This window comes from Euprymna scolopes, chromosome 43, assembly GCF_053919585.1.
Source record: "Euprymna scolopes isolate OS-2025 chromosome 43, ASM5391958v1, whole genome shotgun sequence".
In the NCBI taxonomy this organism is placed as follows: Eukaryota; Metazoa; Mollusca; class Cephalopoda; order Sepiida; family Sepiolidae; genus Euprymna; species Euprymna scolopes.
The window spans coordinates 36,516,595-36,536,880 of NC_136524.1; the positions used below are offsets into that span (position 1 = coordinate 36,516,595).

The following is a 20,286-nucleotide window of genomic DNA, read 5'->3' on the forward strand; positions in this document are numbered from 1 at the left end:
TTATCATTTCAAATTCCTGAACATGCAGGAGTTGCAAACAAAAAATAAAAATAACTAATCCTATCTACCAGCGTTTCTTTTAGCAGACGACTTTTGTATTTTGCACAAATACTAAAATAACCTAATAATTCCTCCCAGCTCATCAAAATATTATATAAAAAATTTTCCTCTTACTAGCCATCTTATCTTGTTTTAGATAAATTTTGAAATAGAAAAGAAACATTTCTCCCTTGGTTGTTTTCTTTGTCTATAAGGTTCATTATTTTAAATAAATTTTTGAATTCTTCTCGTCTAAGGGCACTATTACTGAACTATAATGGTACTTGAGTTAAAAGAAAACTAATATTAGCAGGCAACTGCAATAATTAATAATGTAGTTCATATGAAATGCATGTTCGATGCAAAGACTCAAAGAATGACAGATGCATTTCATCTGAATACAACTTGGTGATTCAGTCTTAATTCATGACCACACAGAATTTTTACTGCCAACCATAGAAGCTGCGCCATCACTAGTAAATCCTTTACAGTTTTTAAGAGGTTAGCCAAAATCAGTTGTTCCTCCAACGATTTTATCAATGTGCAGTAGTTTCGATTACTGGTACAATAGACAGAAAAGCTGTTTGGATTTTTTTTCGTTTTTATGACAGTAAAATCTAACAAGAATACGTAGATGTTTCTCATCCGCAAGTAAAACATATTTTTTGTCTTTCAAATCATTTTTTAGTTCTTCTTTTAGTGCAGCCCAAACCACATCATTAATTATTGCACTTTGTTCTAGGCACGTCTATATTCTTCTAGAACACTTTTTTTTCACCATATTTTTTCACAATCTCACCAATATGGTCAATTGAACAGATTGAAGAATGGCAAGCTATACTTAAATGAAGTTTTATTTCTGCTTCCTTTTCTTGATCATTTGATTTTGTACATATAAAATTATGAAGAGAACTTCGAGATATATTCCTGTTCGGTGTTTTATCTTGATGCTTTTGTTTGTTTTTTTCGTGTGCTGAAATATTGCTTTGCTTAGGTAAAACTGTCACTTTGCACAACACACAGTATGTTCGCTGACAATCATCGGCACTTTAGAGCCATGGATATGACTTTTCCAGGGCTTTATTATATTTACGCCCAGTTTCATAACTCCACTTGGGCATTCTGAAGAGATAACCAAGAAAAGAAATTAATATTTGTCCAATTCCAAGCCTCTGTCGTTCTGTGTGTGTGTGTGTGTGTGTGTGTGTTTTTGTTTGTGTTTTTTTTTTGTTTGGCACTAACCTTTGTTACTGGTAGCAGTAGTAATATGTTTCTTTTGGGTTTGATGTTGGCAACTATTGGGCTTTGTTGTTGTTAACTTCAGTGAGTCAAAACTGAACTCTGTCATATATGGTCAGCTAGCTGTTGTTTGTATTGAAATCAGTTGAATTCAAGAGAATAGTAGACAAGCCATTTTCATTGGTTAAGTATTTGTGATTCCACGCCTAAATGTGGACACACCATGCTGTGATCTGGTTGAAAACTATGTATTTGTGTGCCCCTGGGATGGTCTACTTGAAAAGAAAAGGGAACAGTAAGCTTAAGAATGGGAGAAGAAAGAGGGTAACAGTAGCTCATACGACCTTTTTATCAGGTCACATCTGACTAAATTTGACTTTTTTTAGAAGTACAGACTTCAAAAATTGTATTTGGTCTTTTTCCAATTATTTTAATTTCTATTTGATAATTATTAAAGTTATTTTAATTCACATGGTTTTAAGAGTTTGTAATACTTGTAAGAGTTTTATTTTTAAATTCTTAAATTTATCATTTATAAATTTATGGAATTAAAATAATTGTTCTAGATTTTGGTTTTCCCTTTTATTTTTTTCATTTCTCATCCCTGACGATAAAAAAAAATTTTTTTTTCAAATTTTCTTTTTTAATCTGAAAGTCAATCAAAAAGTTTGTAATCGATGAGATTAACATAGAAAAAGAAAAAAAAAAGTGTAATTTGTGGAATTTAGAGGTGGGGGTCGATTTCCTAATCATCTCCCCCCCCTTTTTTTTTCTACTACTTAATTGACACTTCTGCATTACACGGTTTACAAGTTTGTTTTTTTTTAACAAAAAATATTTGAAAACCAAAAACATAATTGTAAAAACATTTATTGAAAAGTCTGCGTAAGAAAATATGGTACTTCTACACTTTATTGCCGAAAATAGAGACGCTATTTTTTTTCAGGCACCTGATTAAAATCAGAGGGAGAAATCAGTATTTTAAATTATGGATGAAGTATAGGCACCTCCAAAAGTTACCACAGAATTACCCTCCCATATGTAAAACGATGTAACTTTATTATAAATGAATATTATCAATATAACTTTTGTACCATTTAAAAGAAGGGCAAAATAAACCAGTAATAATTAAAAAAAAATTTTTTCATCGAACGAAAAGAATGAAATTGTGAGACAAAAAATCGTGTTTACATAATTGGCGCTTTAAAATAACGTTCCCATGTAGTAAGCATTCCGAACATGAAAACATACCCGTGTTTAATAAATCTAGCAAAAATCAACTAATAGTCAAACTTTTGTGAAATTTTCGATACTTATCCATTTTAGAATGAAATTACATATAAAATGCAGTTTCCGTAAAATATACAAGGGGAAATATTTTTTTTAGTGCGTGTCCCCCCGCCCCCTATTTATTTTTTTCGAAATTTGCATGAAATATATTTAAATCTATGAAAATTTCTATTTATTATCAAACATAAGAGTTCAAATAAACATATTTATTTTTTTTTAATTTAAATACACGTATTGAACAAAAACTTACCTTGAAATTGCAATTAAAAAATGATAAAAATTTAATATTATTGTTTTCATTTTTTAAATAATGTTTTTTCTAATTAATATATACTATAATCAGTTGAATTGCCAAGAAAAAAAAAACTTCCTAAAATTAATTAATTTTTAAAATATTAAAATGATTAAAATTCCATTATTTCAAAATGTTCTGTTACAACATAGATTTTTAATTAATTGTGTTTAAATTTTTTTTTTTTAATATGAAGATTTAATATAAACATGGCTCTTGACAGCTAATTTATTGCCAGATTAAAACCGATTTGAAAATATTATTGCACAAATATTAAGCATTTTGTAAGCCCCTCCCCCTCATATTTTGTTTGTCTCTTTTTACCGACCAAAAGTATGGAAGCTAGTAGTTAACCAAATGAAGATTCAGTAAAACTGTATTTCATATTCCATATACAAATGTTTATAATATTATGTAAATCTTTAAACCTAACAAAATTATAACAAAGATCAATTATTAATTGCAGTTTGAAGAAGATAAACAAAGGTTTTAAAAAATCATTAAGTTGCTTCTGCTTTTCCATAGTTCGTATAACAGAAGTCTGACGTCACGGAATCATGCTTTCTTTTTTTTCACATTTGGTTGGCAGTGCCTACCAAAGTAGGGAATAAAAAAAAAAAATAAAAAAAATATTAAACTAGATATTAATTACTTCCGGAAAGAACTATGAAAAAAAAAGTAAAGAAAGTGAAAAAGAGAACCGACATCTTGCTGCCCAAATCCCAACATAGTGCCCCAGTAGTTGTTGCCCCTGATAGTAGCCCCCTACACCAAAGTGGCAATATGCCTTGTTTGGGGTGAAAATATTATAAAAAAAAAAAAAAGAAAAAAAGAACATATATCCGTAATTGTTTAATTGGAAATGTTTCGCTGTAATTAATAAAAATGGGAAAATTTTTCACGAAACATATATATTTTTTTATTATTAAAAGCAGAAAATGAAAATGACATATTCATAATTGTTTAAACAGGGTGAGTACCGTTTGAAAACCAAAACATTTATTGTATAAAAATGTATCAAAATATAATTGTTAGAACATTTATTGAAAAGTTTGCGTAAGAAGATATAATTTTAATAAAGCAATTTTGTAATTTTTTTTATTTATTTCCTACTTTGGTCATAGTTTAAAATACTGATTTCACCCTTTGATTTTAACGATAGATGCCCAAAAAAAGGTGTCTCCATTTTCGGCGATAAACTGTAGAAGTACCGTAAATATAATTTTAACAAAACAATTTTTCAATTAAGCTAGTTGGATATTTTTACCCAAAACATTTTTTTGAATCCAAATAAAATTGGATTTTTCCGAACAATTTAATCATTTAAATGAAACATTTTTCGAATTTCAGCAACATTGGATTTTTTTCGGAAACATTTTTTTAATTAAAGTAAAATTGTCACAGTAACAAAATACAGTTTTAATTTTTTTTTTTTTTTTTTGTAGCATCTGTTGAAGAGGCAAGAAAGTCATGTATATATTATTGTTTTAATTTTTTAATTAATAAACAATTTGAATGGAGTGAGATGAACCTTGTCAACTTATTATCAGTTTTGAATCAAGTTGAAAAGCGCCACATGACGACAGTTTAGTGAAACGCACCCAAAAAAATGGAGCCGTCCATGTAATGTAGAAGTGCCTAAATTCTCGTTAAATGGGGAAATATTTCGGGGGGGAAAAAAGCTACTGGTGTATTTATTAAACCGTGCTAAAATAAAAACGTTATTATATAGAAAGCCATTCTTACGATGGGGAGAGGAGAATGTTTTGTAACTATTGTGTACTTTCAGTTAAATTAGGTACAGGCAAAATGAATGCCGATGCTCAAAATGTATAAATATTTTGACCCCTCCTTTTACTTAAAAATTCACCAAAAATCAGGGAATTAACCAATTTTAATGAAATTTTCAGTATTTATCAAATAATGATCGTGGAATATAATGAATTAATTATTTTTATTTTAAATCTTAGTGGCACTGTATTATTTTGTTTAAACAAAAAATACCTTTACTAAAGTTATGGTTTCCAGTAGTAAATAAAAAACGCAAGAATTTATTTTTGCTTTTTTTTATATAAATAAAGCATCGTAATTTGTAACAATAAAAAAGATAAAATAATTTTAACAGGAACATTTCGAAAAAAAGCTATAAAGTTCGTATTAATGAATTCGATATAACTCAAAGAAAAATGAATTTTTCGAACTACCGATATTACCATTGAATTAAGCATTGTTTATTGAATATTTTCACACAAAAAAATTCTAATATCAAAAATATTTCTCCTTTTTTTTAAATGACAGATTTCGCATATTTTTATATGCAAGATTTTAATAATTTCCTTGCTTGCAAGAACGTGAAACTTTCGGCATAACATAATTGTTATATAATCTCGAACAATAATTTAAAAAAAGGAACATAAAAAATAATTAAATTAAAAATTGATACAAACGTTCAGAATAGGAATATACAGATGACCGTCTGGGGGGATGACTTCGTTTTGAAACAGCGTTTTGTTTCGCTAAAATTTTGGCCTTCCGTATAGTCGTGTATACAACCTGTTATCGGTTGCGTTTTGCCGAATGGCATAATTACTTGCTTTATGAGGGCTAATTAAGCTGTATTTTGTATAAACAAGGTGTTTTTTTTTTTAATTTTTATTTAATTCAATATCTTAGGACTTTATTAATTATCTTTGAAATAGACCCAGAAAACTAATATTAATCTTTTAAAGGATTTTTACAATGAAACAAATTATTTTTACAATTGTAGCCATCCGTATTATAAGATTTGTGTGACGTCACTTCCAATGTAAATAAAGAAGTGCAGAGCGTCAGGATAACCTTCTTTAACTTCAAAATGTAGCTGAATTAGCTCGCCGTGAAAACATTTTCATAACTTTTTTTTTCACGCGTACAAATGTTTTTTTTCCTTTAGGAAATTAACTTTAGTCTCTAATCTTCAAATATAATTAAAAAGTAGTCGGAAACCTACAAAAAAAAATTATGATAAATCGGCTTTCAAAACTAGGTCCCCTATTTTTGCCTGCTCATTTTTGCTCGTACCTAGTTAAATGAACGATTCTCTTTCAATAGCCAGAACGCGACATTTCATATTTCGCAATTTTGATTTACCATGTGAATTCCGCCATTTTCTTTTTCACCTGTAGCCCATAAACCTAACCCGCACAATTAATTTTTTTTTTTTAATTTCTTCCAATTTTTTAAACATCAAACAAAAAAGGGGTACATTTTCAGATTACGTCCACCTCCACAATTTTCTTTTAAATGACAACTTTTAGAAGTTTTCGGCCATGGCTGAATACGAAAATCACTTTGGAATTTTGCAGAAATAATTAGTTATGGAGATATAAAAAGTTGTATTATGCATTGTATTCTTTGGCGGCCATCTTTGTTACGCACATAGATTTATTTATCGAGCGAGCGCAAACAATGGCCACCAAAGAATACAATGCATAATACAACTTTTTATATCTCGATATTACTTATTTCTGCAAAATTTCAATGCGATTTTCGTATTCAGCATAGTAGAAAACTTTTAAAAGTCGTTGTTTAAAAGAAAATTGCAGAGGTGGACCTAATCTAAAAAAAATACCAATATATATATATATATATATATATATATATATATATATATATATATTATATTATATGAGCAAACAGTTAATAAAATATGTTAAAAACATATTTAATCTGAAAAGGAAACAGTAGATAAATGGATAGTCCTTAATCCGCGGAGTTTCGAAGAAATACTCTCCTTCTCATCAGAGGGTAGGAATTAGCAAAATGCGGGATCGGATTTTGCATGCAGAAGTATTTGATGAAACAACAAGTCAAAGATCTTACTTGAAAACAAAATAAGTTAAGCAGAGGGAATATGGTAAAGAAAAAGGTGATTACACATGAATGGATAGTCTGGTGGAAGATAAAAAATCCAGTGACGGTAAAATCCAAATGTAAAACTTCAAGAAACTTAATATTATATTATATAGTTAATTATATAGTTATTATTATATTATATAGTTAATATTATATATATATATATATATATATATATATATATATATATATATTATATATTATATTATATATATATATTATATTATATATTATATTATATATTATATTATATATTATATTATATATATATATTATATTATATATTATATTATATATTATATTATATATATATATTATATATATATATTATATTATATATATATATATATTATATATTATATTATATATTATATTATATATTATATTATATATATATATTATATTATATATTATATTATATATATATATTATATATATATATTATATTATATATATATATTATATATATATATTATATATATATATTATATTATATATATATATTATATATATATATTATATTATATATATATATTATATATATATATTATATTATATATATTATATATATATATTATATATATATTATATATATATTATATTATATATATATATTATATTATATATTATATATATATTATATATATTATATATATATTATATTATATATTATATATATATTATAATAAATTATATATATATATATATATATATATATATATATATATATATATATATATATATAACCTGTTAGCTCCCAGCTCTATTGTATTTCGTTATAAAATTGGATTTTCTTAGTTTAAAATAAAAATACTTGATCAATTTACATGATTTTTTTTACTATGACAATGTTCCGTGACAGAGGTACGTATATCATAAAGATTTTTCTGTATGTTTCATTTTTATTTTTTTTATTTATTATTATTATTATTATTATTATTATTATTATTATTATTTTTTTATTTATTTTAAACTGAATTCTAAATAAGAAGCGAAAATCCCATGCGTTCAGTTTTGTAGAATGGTCATAGAAACAATAACATGAATTATCCCCCTTTATCCAGATACACAACCCAACGACCTGAATTCGTTTCGATCCATAATCGGCGTCCTGTTCAATAGATTAGCCCAAACTTATTAAGTTCAATTTTTTTTTTTTTTTTTAGATTCATTCTATCCGTTTCGGGGACACACACGCAAATGACCGAAGAAGTGACGTTATAGTCTAACAAAGGAGTCAGGTATCTATTCCCGTTTGATAAGTGTTCTCTCAACTTCTATGTACATAAACAAAGAAAATAATGACTACGAAGGTAGGGCGAGCGGCAAAGTCACTAAATCACAGCGTGAGTTTATTGCGAATATATATATATATATATATATATATATATATATATATATATATATATATATATTATAAAGTTATAATAATATGGGCGCACGTCGCACGTATGGAAGCGGTACGCCCCCCCCCTCCGCTCTGTATTTTTATTTTCGTCTTTTTTTATTCGTTTTTCTTCCAGTAGATTATAATAGAATGAACACTAGTTAACCAGAGTATCAAAATAAATAAATAGATAAAATAAAAATAAGTCAATATTTAAATATTTTTAGTGGGTGCTCACTGCTCAGTTTCTAATGCTTTTTTGTACATTTTAAGATTTTATGGATAATTTATTATTTATTTTTGCATAAGAGTTTTGACAATACAGGTAGAGAGAGAACGATGCAAGTTTGATTATTATTAAATTCAATTTTTACGGTATATTTTGTTTATAAAATTGCTAGGTGAAGCTACAGAATAGGAAAAAAATTAATCATACCCAGAAGTTGACAGTTTGAATATTTCGAAAAAGTTTTTTTTTTATTTTCATTAATTAACAAGTTTATTGGGTTTGTATTACTGTACACATAGATTCGAAAAAGTTGTCAAAAAACAAATATATAACAAATAAATGTTATCAAAGGCAAGATAAGTTACTTTTCTACCAAACTGGATACATTTTTTTTTGTTGTTTTTATTCAATGTAACATGTTTATTCAGCTCGAAAAACATAGTGTTTACCGGTGTATTCGAAAATTCAAGATGGCGTCTCACATCCTCTTTAACACCGTAAGTTTGGGAAAAGGTGTTATAAATAAAAAAAAAAACTATATAAAATACTATTAAAACCCCGCCGAATATATGTCAACCTATGTCACGGTAACATATATTGAGCGAGTTTTTAACAGTATTTTATCCGTTTTTTTATTTATAATACCTTTTCCCAAACTTACCGTGTTAAAGAGGGAGTCAGACGCCATCTTGAATGTTCCAATACATCGGTAAACACTGTATGGTTTTCGAGCTGAATAAACATGTTACATTGAATAAAAACACGAAAAATATATCCAGTTTGATAGAAAAGTAACTTATCTTGCCTTTGATAACATTTGTTATATATTTGTTTTTTGACAACTTTTTCGAATCTGTGTACAGTAATACAAACCCAGTTTATTTAATTTTTCTGTTTGTTTCACCGTTTCGGTGTTTCACTGTAAGAAGTTGTTTACTTTTTTGTTTTGTGTACGTTAATTGATAAGCGTCCCAAATTATATCTTGCAAAATATGCTTATTTTTGCTAGTTTGTTGGTTATCTCTCTTAGATTTAAGGATCCATTGCCATAAACGGTCAAATATTTAGATACTTTTTTCAAGTTTTTTTTTTTTTTTTTGATAGTCTGGTAGACTAGTGTCCATTCGATAATAATACGCTGAAGAAAAAAAAAACAAAGTCGACGAAAAATATATATAATATATATATATATATATATATATATAAAGGTATACGTGAACGTGCGCCCCCAAAAAATTTGACGCTGTTTTACAATGTCATTTTTTTTTTCTGAGGGAGACAACTCTTTCACATTTTTTTTATAATTCAGGAAATTAATAATGCTGTTAGTAAGTTTTCACGAGCGTTTTACAAAAACATACTCTGATGATTTTTTTTTTTTTTTTTTTTTAAGTGGGATATTCAATTACAGAACTTGTATGGTTCACAATAGGTGTTTCTGCAGTTTAATTAACTGTTTTTTCCCAAGTAAGTGTTGTGCCCCCTCCCGCAATGTAAATAGAATTTTTTTGAAATATAAAACGGTTCTTCTGCTCGATTAATGTCGGCGCGTTACTTACGGAAAAACGGTTAATTAAACTGCAGAAGCACCTATAAAAAACTATGGTAAAACTATACAAACACCGTGACAGCGAATTAACCCTACCCCTAACCCTAACCCCTAACCCTAAACCTAAACCCTAACCCTAACCCTAACCCTAATCCTAACGCTGTCACGGTGTTTGTATAATAATACCAAAACTATACAAGTTCTATAATTGGATACCGCCCTTCAAAAAACAAACAAAAAAAAACGAAAAACAAAAGTATGGTTTTGTAAACCGCTCGTAAAGGTGCTAGTGCAGAGAGTGAGTGACTGGCGCGCTATTTTTTTAAATCGTATTTCCAAGTTTAATTAAAGTTGGGTTTTTTTTTTTATTATTCAATTGTAAGGTTGAAGTATAGAATAAGTACAAAACACCCTCCCCATGTTAATAATGGCTTTTTAAATAATAACGTTATTATTTACGTCCGGATCACTCTGCACTAGTACCCTCGTGAAAAAACGTGTTTGTATTACTGTACACATAGATTCGAAAAAGTTGTCAAAAAACAAATATATAACAAATAAATGTTATCAAAGGCAAGATAAGTTACTTTTCTACCAAACTGGATACATTTGTGTTTTTATTCAATGTAACATATTTATTCAGCTCGAAAAACATAGTGTTTACCGATGTATTCGAAAACTCAAGATGGCGTCTGTCTCACACCCTCTTTAACACGGTAAGTTTGGAAAAAGGTGTTATAAATAAAAAAAAAAAAAAACATACAAAATACTATTAAAAACCCGCCGAATATATGTCAACCTATGTCACGGTAACATATATTGAGCGAGTTTTTAACAGTATTTTATCCGGTTTTTTATTTATAACATCTTTTCCCACACTTACCGTGTTAAAGAGGGAGTCAGACGCCATCTTGAATGTTCCAATACATTGGTAAACACTGTATGGTTTTCGATCTGAATAAACATGTTACATTGAATAAAAACACGAAAAATGTATCCAGTTTGGTAGAAAAGTAACTTATCTTGCCTTTGATAACATTTATTTGTTATATATTTGTTTTTTGACAACTTTTTCGAATCTGTGTACAGTAATACAAACCCAATGAATCTCTTAGTAAAAGTATCTCTTGGAAAAACAGCGTTAAAAATCCTGTGTAGGTATTAAGGGCGGGCCTGAACGAGTTTCCCCCTTGCAGTAAAATTAATTCCTTTTCAGTTTTTGTGCGTGTGTGTGTGTGTGTGTGTGTGAAAGTGCATTGGGGGACCACTCGAAGACTTACCTTTAAGAAGTTGATTACAGCGAGGTTAAAAATAAGAAAATGCCTTTTAAAATAAACACACCCAATCTCCGCCATGTTAAGAACGGCTTTCGGAATAAAAACCCTTTGCAGGTTGGACAACCAATAATGCACATTGATCGTCTTCAGGTGATCCCCCACCGCACTTTCACCCTTATTTTTTCTGCGGATTATCGTCGATAACGTAACTTTCATATTAGCATGAAAAGTTTTTTTTTTTTTTTAAGTTTATTTAATGACTTTTAACGCGGGGGTCACTATTCAATTATAATGTTCTAATAAATTGATACCCCACTTTGTTGTGGTAAATCAGCACAAACTCTCCTTACCAATTGTTTCACGTGTCCGTTGTGTGGTATAAAATGAAATAATTCCATTGTTTTTGTTAAAAAAAAGGGGGGGGTTCTTATGCCTTTTTGGAACTGCGCTACTTTTAAATAGTTTTTGCAGGTTAAATTCAAACGTTATAATTGAAAAGTGACCCCCCCCCATCCCCTAGTTAAAAGTCATTAAATTAATTTTACGGCAGAGGTCGTTCAGGTCGAGACCGCCGAGATATATTATTAACGAATTTAGGAAAACTCGTCTCGGGAAAACTCGTCTCCGGAAAACTCGTCCCCTTTCGCTAGGTAGGAAAACTGGTCCCTTATTGAATAAATATCGATTGAAAACACATTTTATGATCGTTCTTGAAGGAGATATTGCTTTTTAAAATAGACTATAGCCCCCCCCCCATAATATTTAAAAAAAAATATTTTTATTTGTTTAATGTTTTTTTTTTCTACCTAACTGGCTAAGTTCTTAGTGGTTTCACTTATTTTAAAGCGTTTATTATGTTCATACAAAGTTAATTACAATTTTTTTGGTTCTTATTTTAACGATGTTTTTTGGAGTCATAAAAACAATAATAAAAAACAAAACAAAAAAATTAAAAACTGGGAGCGTTACTTTTTTGTTTTGGTTTTTTAATTATGATAGTTTTTTGTTATGTTTTCGTTTTCTCTCATACCAAATGCACTCATGTGTTATTTAAAATTATAATTCTATCAATTATCCACATTTATTGTCGTCCTGTAAAATTTTGCAAAAATTAACTAATAAATTAAAACCGAAATATTTTTTTGGCGCGAGAGATGCCATGTGCTAACAATCTCTCGTTAACTCATTTTTAATTTTTTTAATTTTTACTTCAAAATTCTAAAATCAATCATTAAGAGAAAAAGTAATCACTAAATAAATTTATTAATCAATTTTATTGAAAACTCCGCTATCGTTTATCAAGAATCTTTTTAATTTCATTTTTTGTTGGTTGTTTTTCGGAGGGAGATATAGTTTTAACCCCCCCCCCTCTCTAAATTATATTTTAAAAAATATAAAATTTGGGTTTGTATTGCTGTACACATAGATTCGATAAAGTAGTTAAAAAACAAATATATAACAAATAAATGTTATCAAAGGCAAGATAAGTTACTTTTCTACCAAACTGGATATAATTTTCGTGTTTTTATTCAATGTAACATGTTTATTCAGCTCGAAAAACATGCAGTGTTTACCGATGTATTGGAAAATTCAAAATGGCGGCCGACTCTCTCTTAAACACGGTAAGTTCGGGAAAAGGTGTTATAAATAATAAACTAGACAAAATCCTGTTAGAAATTCGCTCAATATATATTACCGTGACATATGTTGACATATATTCGGTGTTTTTTTTTAATAGTATTTTGTCTAGTTTATTATTTATAACACCTTTTCCCGAACTTACCGCGTTTAAGAGAGAGTCGGCCGCCATTTTGAATTGTCCAATACATCGGTAAACACTGTATGTTTTTCGAGCTGAATAAACATGTTACATTGAATAAAAACACAAAAAATATATCCAGTTTGGTAGGAAAGTAACTTATCTTGCCTTTGATAACATTTATTTGTTATATATTTGTTTTTTTGACAACTTTTTCGAATCTATGTGTACAGTAATACAACCCTAAAATTTATTATTTTATTCTTAAAACCAAATCTCCCTCAGTAATTTCTTTAATTTTCTATTTTTTAGCGATTATCAAGACTCTTAAGATGTGATATACCGGACATTATTTCTCGTTCTCACGTAACACTCGACATGTTTTTTGTTTGTTTTCCGTGTTTTTTTTTTCTTTACCGAATAAACGATTCCAAATAAATTAAACAACACACAACATAGTCGGCGAAGTAGAAAACTCGATTTTACCCTTTTATAACAACAGTAAATAAATAAATTCTTTTTATATTAGTATAAAAAATATGCGGTCTCGTTTATGAACATAATAAACGCTTTAAAATAAGTGAAACCACTAAGAACTTAGCCAGGTAGGTAGAAAACGGACACTTAGAAAATCGATTTTATTTAATAAAAAAAAAAAAACATTAAACAAGTAAAATATTTTTTTTAAAATATTATGGGGGGGGAGGCTATAGTCTATTTAAAAAAAAAAACAATATCTCCTTCAAGAACGATCATAAAATGTGTTTTCAATCGATATTTATTCAATAAGGGACCAGTTTTCCTACCTAGCGAAAGGGGACGAGTTTTCCGGAGACGAGTTTTCCCGGGACGAGTTTTCCGGGCACCATTATTAACATTGTTAATGTTAATAATATTTAGGTGGGCCGGTGGCCTCGTTCAGGTCCGCCGCATTGTTTTTTTTTTTTTTTTTTGCTTTTGTTATAAATATTATATTAGTAATAAATGTCACGGAAATATTTATTAGAATTCTAGATAAATTTTAAGTCCTTGTCGAGACTTCAGATATGAGATACTACGTTGCCATTTTTCTTGTACTTGCGTAACATTTTACACTACTTTGTTATTCGAACCGAATAAACATGTTAAATTAAATCAAGACACTTAAAACTTATCTAGTTTGGTAGAAGAGTAACTTATCTTGCCTTTGGTAACATTTATTTATTACATATTTGTTTCACCACTTTTTCGAATCAATCTGGATTGTAAAATAAACCCAAAATAGCGCTTCTACACTATTGGGACGAAATTTCGGAAATCGTAATACTGAATTTCACATGAAAACAATGGTATATACGTATTCCTCATATTTTTAAGATAATTATAGCCAAAAATTACGAAAATCGAAAATGTAGAAAATTATTAAAGAAAATAAAAAAAATAGAATTTGGGTGCGAATGCACTTACTGATCCGCGCTATATTTTTAAATCGTATTTCCAAGTTTAATTAAAGTTTTTATTTTTATTCAATTGTAAGGTTAAAGTACATAGGTACAAAACACCCTCCCTTCCGCATGTTAAGAATGGCTTTTTAAATAATAACGTTATTATTTGAGCACGGATCAATAAGTGCATGAGTACCAGAATCTGATGAAAACGATCGTAAAAAGTTCAAAAGGGAGGTAATTTTCCGTTTCGATTTAAACAAGATGGCGGCGATTTTTCACCTGTTAACACATTTAAAAAAAATAATTCAATAATATTCAGGCTATTCCGACTGCATAATTTGGAAGCTACCATTATAACTTATTAGAATTGACACAAGAAAAATCAATTGAAACCATTGATTTTTGTTGTTGTTTTTTTGCATCTGAAAACTCCATTTATCGACTACAAAATCTCATCTCCGTAGTGTAGAAGCCCTCCAAAAATCTATTGAGATTTTGCATTGAGGTACAGGTACATTCATTAAATATGTAAACATTAGGTAAAGATGTCCAAATGGCACAAATGGACGGCCATTTTGAATAAGTTGTTATTCTTTAACTAATGTTTATATGATAATATCCATTGAGAGCGTATGGTGGTGGTTATATGAGAAAATAAAGCTGTGTACGCTACGCATTATAAATGTTTCTTTTCTGTGTCTTATGTTATACATTAATACATTAGGGGTCATTTCGAGTTAAAAGTTTATTTACTGCACCCATCTGAACTAGAGAAAATCATGATTTAAATGTGTATGTCCGTCTAAATAACTAACGATGAATATCTAATATGCTCGACCAGACGAGTGATCAAAAAGTCAGATCGAGCGGACCGGAAAACGAAATGAGACCAAATTGATAACTGGCCTTTTTTGTTTATTGGGCTTTTTTTTTTGCTTTTTTTTTTGCTTGAACTTTGCGCTTTTCGGATTATTTTATGTTTTATTTTCTTGATGGATATTTTCTTGGCCGTTTTTTTTTTTTTTTTTTTTTTTTTTTTTTTTTTGCTAGAGATTATAGTTATAGGTAAAAACATTAGAAACAATTCAAACATTTGAGAAGGCACTTAAACCATAAAAAATAACAGTAACATAAGTGCATAAGCACCAAACTTGTTTTTGTTTGTTAGTTAAATCCGGCTAAAAAAAAACAATAAAAATAAAAAAATAATCCGAAAACCGCAACGTTCAAGCCAAATTGAATTTTTTATTTGTTACGTTTGAATAAAAAATAATTAAGTAAAAACAGTCGTATTCTCGGCGAGTAAGTTTTTTTTATTCAAGAAAATTAAAGGTACTCATTTTTGTTTAGAAGTTGTCAATTTCATTTCGTTTTCCGGTACACTCGATCTGACTTTTTGATCACTCGTCTGGTCGGGCATGTTAGATATTCATCGTTAGTTATTTAGACGAGACACACACATTTAAATCATGATTTTCCCTAGTTCAGATGGGTGCAGTAAATAAACTTTTAACTCGAAATGACCCCTAATGTACTAATGTATAACATTAGAGAAAAGAAACATTTATAATGCGTATACAGCTTTATTTTATCATATAACCACGGTACGCACTCAATGGATTTTACCTCGAAATTAGTATATTTGTCAAAATTTACAAAATATCGCGCAGTAAGACGTGCTAGAGCTAATTTACGGGGGGGGAAAAAAGCGTGAATAATCAAGATGACTGACTTGACAGTGAAATTACAACTGTGAAAAATTCTGTTTTTACTTAGTTTTCTACTAGACCATTTTTTTGGAATTTATATTAAATTTCGGCATGACAGTTTAATCAAGACATTAAAAAAAAAATGAAAATATCGAAAAAAGTTAATGAGGTTCTCAAAAAATAAAAATAAATAAAATTACTTAATTTAAGTAGGGTTTTTTTGTTCTTTTTTCAGCGAAAAAAAACAAACAAAAAAAAAAACAATTATGATACCGATCAAAAGGTAGGCATGTTCCGATTTTTAAGAAGAAAAGTTATTTAACATGGGAAAGGGGTGGGGTGGGGCAGCGGTTTAGACCGAGTTATCTCCCCGTTGCATGTTCTTAAAATCCAAACCTAGCTACCTTGAACGCGGCGTTCAGAACGCGCTGTCATAAAAACGTTTTTCCGCTGTAAAAAAAAAAAAAAAAAAATTGATCAAAAGTGAATTTTTTTCCCGAAGAACTTCAGTCCAAAACGTATACGTACAATATAACTTTTTTCGATAGTTTTATTCTTTAATGTCTTGATTAAACGGTACTTGAGGGTTCAATCAAGATATCAAAAAAATGAAAATATCGAAAAAGTTACATTGTACGTATCCGTTTTGAACCGAAGATCTCCGAAATTTTTTTCACTTAATTTAATCGAGTAGTTTTTTTTTTTTTTTTTTTTTTTTTTTTTACAGCGGAAAAAACACGTTTTTTATGAGAGCACGTTGAAGTCAGGCATCTTGGATTTAAAAAAAAAATTGTTTGTATTTTATAAACGCCACGGGGAGATAACTCCAGTTAAAGCGTCGACACTCCCTCCCCATCTTTAATACTAGCTTTTCTTCCTAAAAATCGAACCTTTTGCTCGGTATCATAACAAATTGTTTTTTCGCTGTAAAACAAAAACTACTTGATGAAATTAACTGAATTTTTTTTTTTTTTTTTTCTCGGAGAGCTTCGTTCCATAACGAATACATACAATTTAAACTTTTATCGATATTTTCATTTTTTTAATGTCGTGACTAAACTGTACAAGTACCGATTAAACTTTACGGTGGTTCTACACTTTATCGCCGAAAATGAAGACGCCATTTTATTTCACGCACCTGCTGTTCAAATCCAAGGGAGAAATCAATATTTTAAACTATGACCGAAGTTAGAAATAAATAACAAAAAAATTAAACTTCCGGAAAGAACTATGAAAAATAAATAAATGAAATAGAACATATATCCATAATTTAATTGGAAATGTTTCGATTTAATTATTGAAAATGGGGAAAGTTTTTCATGAAACTTTTTTTTAAACTAAAAACAGAAAATGAAATGACATATTCATAATTGTTTAAACTGGGCGAACGCCATTTGAAAACCAAAACATTTATTGTATAAAAATTTGTAAAAACATTTATTGAAAAGAAAATATAATTTTAATAAAACAATTTTGTAAAGAAAGCAACATTGGATTTTTATAAAATAGTTGGGGTTTTCCGAACAAATAAATAATTTTAAATATTAAATAAAGTAATAAATGTTAATTTTAGATTAATTTATTCTTTCCGGAAGCAAACGTTCTCTAGTTCAATTTTTTGCTATTTCGTGCTTGCTTCGGCTATAGTTTAAAATAATGATTTCTCCCTTGCATTTAAACCGCAAGTGCGTGAAATAAAATGGCGTCTCCAGTTTCGGCGATAAAGTGTACAAGTACCAACTGTACAAGTAATTTGTAATCTTTTTCCTCTGAAATGCATTTTTTTTCGAAGACACCAAACAAAATGAGGATTTAGCAGAGAAGCCAACAAACGAAAAAATGTTTAAAACATCAAATATATACAATGAATAAATCTTGTCATAACCAATAAAAGTTGCTTTTGTATCTACCTGGCTTATTTTTTGTGGGTTAAAATAGTTATTCAATGCTATTTTTATTTTAAATATTCGATTTTTATGAGCGGTTTTGCAAACAATATGGCGGCATGTTTGTTTCTCGTGAAGAAAACTGTAGGCCAAAAACCGTTCGTAAAAACCGAATTAACAAAAAGCATTTAAAACTACTTAAAACCACACAAAAAAAAATAAGTCAGGTAGGTATTAAAGTAACTTTTATTGGCTGTGGTAGCTTTTATTTATTTTGATTTTAATTTTTTTTTTTTCTTTAATCTTAATTGTTGGCTTCTCTACGAAATCTCCCTGCCCCATTTTAAAGCCTACAGATTTTTTGGCGCTTTTATACCGTCAGAACGAAATTTCAGAAATCGTAATGTTGAATTTCACATCAAAACAATGGTATCTACGTATTCCTCGTACTCTTAAATTATATTATATCCAAAAAATTACGAAAATCAACGAAGTAGAAAATTATTTATTAAAGAAAATAGAATTTGAAGAAAACGATCTTATTTTATTTTATGTAACACACAGTTCAAAAGGGAGGTTATTTTCCGTTTCGATTTATTTTATAAAACAAGATGGCTTCACTTTTACACCTGCTAACATGATTAAAGTTTTTTTTTGTTTTTTTTTAAATAATTCAGTAATATTCAGGTAATTTCGACTGCATAATTTGAAAGCTAACATTGTAATCTATAATATAAATCTCACCTGTCTGTTTATATGTATGTATATTTGTATGCCTCATAAAATCTTTCGTCAGAGGCGACAGATTTTCACGAGATCAGTATCGTTTTGAAGCTCAACCCTTCAGACGACAAATATCGAAAAATTGGCCAAAAACATTAATTCTTTCACCTCAACTGGGCACTTTTCTACTGGAAGGGGGTCGCTTTTTTTGCCGATATTTCCCTAAGTCATTGCCTCTTTTTGATTGTCTAGCCTTAATTTAAACCTATGTCACTTTCGGTTGATGGGCGCAACAGTTAAGGCATTACATTTGTTTTTTGTTGTGTTTTTTTTTCACTTCACAGTATGGGTTCGAACCTGCCTGCCTGCCTGCCTACTAGAACTTTTTTTTTGGCTCAACACACACCTCCAAACATCTTGGCAATGTCAAGCACTCAGGCTAGTCTATTATATAAATCTCACCCGTCTGTTTAAATGTATGTATGTATGTCTGTCTAAAACTTTTGACAGATGTGACAGATTTTCACAAGATATCAGTTGTATCATTTAAGATAAAAATGAAATGTAATAAGTCCCCAGATGTACCTCTCCATCGTACAGTATATTGATACTCTAAGGCGGACTGGGATAGCTTCCGCACATTTATATCAGATGTACCTCTGCATTCCATGTTTAAAAAGGATGTGTCCTCTATAGTATCAGACCTGACAGAATGGTTAATTGTAGGTATAGACCGTTTCATACCCTCAAAAAAGTTCTAGCAAAAACCTAACAGCCAGCCATGGTTCTCGCCAGAATATGCTGCTGCCATTGCGCACAGAAATCACTTTTTCCATTGCTTCCAACATAATAGATGTACTGAGACTAAAGCCGCTTTCAGAACTGCCAGCAACCACTGTAAAAAAGTAACAAAGAACACAAGAGAGTTGTATGCTCAGTCCGTCAAGTCCAAAGTAGCTGAGCAGCGGCTTGGTTCCCACCAGTTTTGGCAAATAGCAAACAGAATTCTGAACAGAAGCATGTGCTCTATCCCAACTCTCATAAACGGACCTGAGGTAATCTCGTCAGCATCAGACAAAGGCAAACTTTTTGGCAAGAAGTTTGCAGCTAATGCTAACCTTTGCGACCAAGGTTGCCAACCTCCAATATTTCCTCCTGTATCAGAAAACATGCTATGTGATATACAAATATCTGTACGTGATGTTGCCAAGCTAATTGAAAACCTTGATTCCAGTAAAGCAACCGGCCCTGACGCTATTCCAATTATAGTACTCAAAAGACTTCAACCAGAACTTGTGCCCATCCTTACAAAACTGTTTGAATGTTGTCTTAAGAAGAATTGCTTCCCGCCACCCTGGAAAATCTCATCAGTATGCCCTGTATTTAAGAATTCAGGTGATCGGTCATCTCCCTCACAGTACAGGCCAATAAGTTTCCTGTGCGTCATGAGTAAGTTGCTGGAATCAACCATCTTAGCAAAAATAACCTTAGTGACACGCAATATGGTTTCCGTTCTGCTAGATCTACAGCAGATGTGCTTACAGTTATATCTCATAGGATTAGCGAATCTCTCGGCGGAGGCTACC

General features: G+C 29.5%; 1 long non-coding RNA gene across 1 annotated transcript in view; it reads left to right on the forward strand.

Moving 5' to 3' along the window:
• Positions 1–7,859: 7,859 nt before the first annotated feature.
• The window catches only part of LOC145268411 (uncharacterized), a 47,006-nt gene continuing 34,579 nt past the window's right edge, over positions 7,860–20,286 (forward strand). The window contains exon 1 of the long non-coding RNA XR_013864895.1: positions 7,860–7,995. This is a non-coding gene — a long non-coding RNA (uncharacterized LOC145268411). The remainder of the gene's footprint in view (positions 7,996–20,286) is intronic.